At 36.7% G+C, this 4,093-nt stretch overlaps 1 protein-coding gene across 1 annotated transcript in view; it reads right to left on the reverse strand.

Annotated features, from left to right (window-relative positions):
- LOC104490264 (phospholipid-transporting ATPase IA-like) overlaps positions 1–4,093 on the reverse strand; it is a gene marked incomplete at its 5' end in the record, with an annotated part of 42,425 nt that overhangs the window by 8,921 nt on the left and 29,411 nt on the right. The window lies entirely within an intron of this gene.

The raw sequence follows: 4,093 nt of genomic DNA on the forward strand, positions 1-4,093 counted from the left end.
CCCACCCCGCCCCGTCATGTGTGGACACTAAAGGAAAAAAACCCCTGCAACCTACCCTTGTAATTCAAGGGTATCAACATCAATAACATTATGGATGCAACGAGTATGGTAAATACTTAAGCACATGACTGAAAGATTGTTTTGCAGTCAGTATTAAAAATACCTTTGTAAGGTAATGAGATTGCACAGAGATTGATAGTAACACAGCCACACAACGATACCCTTTCAAGCTCTTTGCTTTATTACTTGAAAACTAATTCCTTTCAAAGGTTAAATATCAGTACGTAACTAAAATAAACGAGCTAAAATTTACTAAGATTAATTAGCAGACAAATGCAGGTAGCTTGCAGTAGCTAAAGGCTAATTTCTGGATGTGTATACATGAACATTTTGGAATTATACTTGACACGTTCATGTGTAAAATCAAAAGTGAATTATTTTCAGAAAATAGATTTCATTCTCATATAGGTAAAAATTTCCATTTACCTTGTTTTCGTATCCAAATTCCTACTGACACTGACTGCAAAGCATTGAACTGAATGAATCTGGTAAACTTTCCACAGCTATGTTAAAAGGACATAGACATTGCCCTGAGATTCTAGTGATTATTTCTCCCAGTGGTTGTCAGCAAAGGTGTAAACACTAAGCAGTGACAGGTTCAAAATAATGCAACTTGCATTTTCAACAGAGAAAAAATTTTATATCAGAAAGTAGAGAAAATGCATTAGCACAATCGCTTTAAAAGCAAAACATGACTTTTGACATACTTGATGAAATACTCATTTCCTAGAACAGCAGCTAATAGGAAATGTCTATCACAGCTACATTTTGCAAAACTTTTTATCATTAAGTAGCAATCAGAGAGACAAAGTTTCCTAAAAAACAAGAAAAACCAATAAAAATAGAATTATGACCCTTACTTCCTATTACTAACAACATTTTAAAATTTATAAGAGCATAGCAAAGACTTGTCCTTGTGTTAGCCACCCGGTACTAAATGTTTTCTGGTGAAACAGCAGAAGTGATAATGTAGGTCTTAGGATGTTAATTCTGAGCATTGTAATGCTAACTATGAATGAAGGAACAACTGGCGCCTACTATTCAGTCCATCCAGCCTTTGGCTTTACAAATGAACAACATGAATTGAGGAAAAAAGTTTTTCTCCGTCATATTTGAAAGCCTGTCAGATTTTTTTTTCTTTTACAGAGTTAATCCAAACCTAAAAGATTTAAAGCCGACATTCGCATTAAAGACAGAGGGCCTCTTTGTATTTTTTGGACGAAGAGGGGAAAAAATAAAATCCCACAGAGGTATTTCCTTCCTTTCTGTACAAGAAAGCTCCCCCTCACTCTGTAGAAAACATTTTTGTCTCTAACTTTTCACATCTCTCTACACATAGGCAGGTCATCTGGGAAATGGCAAACCAAACCTTTTCAGACAATGGCACTAACAGGAGCAGCCTATTCTGGGGACGGACTCTGGCTGCCTCTGTTCGTGGTTTACAAATTGTTCCTAATGTGAGAGATTTGTGGTCTATGCCAAGTTTTCCCCCTTTAGGCCTTGTGAAACCAAATGGAATCTGCCACAAAAGTGGCTCCCAGGGGAATTCAGAAGTAATCCAAAATGAGAGCTGGGAAGCCTAGTTTATTGTAGGACTTACAAATCCTGCAGGGAGGATAAATAAATTGTCGTCTGTGAAGCTCATGCTCAATATTAGGACTTTCTAAAGTGCATTGACACTGCTTAAAAAGTGCATTGTATGGATTTTTATGTAAGTTAGTATTTTTTAAAAGAGAAAAAAATGCTGAGAATTACTCCCTTTTATGGCTTAGTGGGAGATTATAAAAATCCTGGCTGCAAAGCATTTTTAATGCACTGATGAAGATGTACTGTTAAGAAATTACATGCCAAAATAAACACAGAATATTTCCTTTGTCTTCGCTATGAAGAAAATATTCTATGTTCTGCCGAAACAGCCAGCTGATTTAGAAAAAAAAAAAGAAAGATGAAAATAACAGTAGAATTCTTGCTGCTGAAAAGCTTGTGAAAACCATTTTCAGTTTATCTATCTCAAGTATCATCTAGGTATGTGTCTGCTCCTTATAAACTAGAGAACTATTAAGATAATACCTCTTGAACACCATCAAACCAGCTAAAGTTTCTCCTCTCAACAACCTACAGAGACAACTTCATTGGTTTTAGATACCTGCACACATGCTGAAGTACTTACTGTTACAATATTAAAACAGATCTGCATTTAACTCCCAGTGCAGTGAAGTTCGAACAAGTGAGTTCTTGTAATGTCTCTACTCTTCCTCTGCTGTTTAGCAGTTAAAAAAACATCTCTCAGTTCCTGTTAATTAAGAACTGCTTATTAGCTATATAAGAAAGGGAGTGCCTCCATTTTCTGCAAAAAGTCTTACTAGTATACAAGAAATAGTAAGAGGTACTGAAACAAAGGGAGTACCAGGCACTCACAAAGCAGGTAACTGGGTATCTGCAGGCAGAATCTATAAATTCTTACTGGAACAAATCTCCTATGAAATGAAAAAAAATGAGTAAGAATAGATTAAGGAACACGCCTTTACTTTTTCCCTAGCTCTCTTATGTTCTTCTGCTAAGGATATCACCAGTCCACTGCAAGATCACTGATTTTCTCATGGCAGGTGGGTACGAAGGATGGACTGTATCCCACAGAGGGATGACTAAGATTATGGTCTTAATTATGTAAGCACAAATTATAAATAATATTATAAATAATAAATATGTATATACAAAAGCTCTCAAGCACAGACACGCACTATAGATCCTAAAACTTCATGAAGTACCTTTGTGGTGACACAGAGCAACACAGAAAATTAAGACACTCAGGTCTGTCTTCTACAAGATGTGTCCGTATTTCAGTCCCTCACTTCAGTGAATACTGTAATATTTTAAGTATCCATTGGAACACACATCTTGCCTTTTCCTAGAGACTACCTTAGTCACTCAGGCTGAGCACACTGTCTCTTCTGATCCAGTAAATATCTGAATATTCCATATGAAGTAGAACAGCAGAAGACAGTTCAATGACCCTTTCAGCAGAAAACGTTGGCCTTAGAGTTGCAAAGTACAGGGAAAATTAAACCTGGCTTTTGGGTAATATTCATTTGGGGTGAATGTTCCAGTATTTAACTGTTGGATAAACGAGCATTTAAAAAAAACATAGGTGATTAGGGTCTAGCTGTGGAAAGTAGTTATGATTTGTGAATCATCAGATTAGCACTTGTCTCTAACCACAGTAAGGCATTTGAGCCCAGAAAGAGATGAAATGCAAGACTGCACCTCATTATGTGTTCTTGTGACTAGCTTAAGAGTGGTTGCTCATTTTCACTTTGCGAATTAAGTTCACGGGCATTTGATCCCTTTCTTGAATTTTATGAAAGCCTGGGCTACCTCAATAGATATTTCACATCTGGAGGGAAAAAAAATCCCAAACCAACCAGCAATAAATCCTGGTGCGAGGAACAGCTCTCAAGAAAATAAATTATCAGTTGCTATCTCTGTTGACTTCAGACAGAAACACTGATGGAAGTGCTTCAAATATTAAAAGCAGAAAGAGTAAAAAGGCTTCACAGTAAATATTAATACCTGGAAATTGCCTCGAAAAGCTGGAAAGGGGAATGACACATCAACAAAAAAGCTTCCCCTGAGAAAAACGTTGTTAGCAAAAGTTTGGCTAACAAGGTTGCACTACAGCTTGAACTAACAAGACTTGAAAAATATCCTTTACAAAATCTAAGAGAATTAGCCACCCGGATGTGAAATTAGACAAACTAGAAAATGTTGGCAAGGTGAGATTTATCACACTACTTTTAATCATGCTTGTAATCAGAGATCATTAGGTATTCTGCAAGAAAAAGCTGGACTGTTCTCTTTCGTTTTGGAGTAAAGAATCACAGGAAAACCTATCTGAGTTGATTCAAAGATGACATAAGGAACAGTATCTGCCAAAAGAGATGTAAAGCCACAATGAGTGGGAGAGTTCTGGTTGTTCTATAGTTTTTGTTACTTGGAAAGGGCTGTCTACGCTGCAGCGGGTTTAATGGGAAAG

Source organism: Buceros rhinoceros, unplaced genomic scaffold (assembly GCF_000710305.1).
Source record: "Buceros rhinoceros silvestris isolate BGI_N320 unplaced genomic scaffold, ASM71030v1 scaffold18933, whole genome shotgun sequence".
In the NCBI taxonomy this organism is placed as follows: Eukaryota; Metazoa; Chordata; class Aves; order Bucerotiformes; family Bucerotidae; genus Buceros; species Buceros rhinoceros.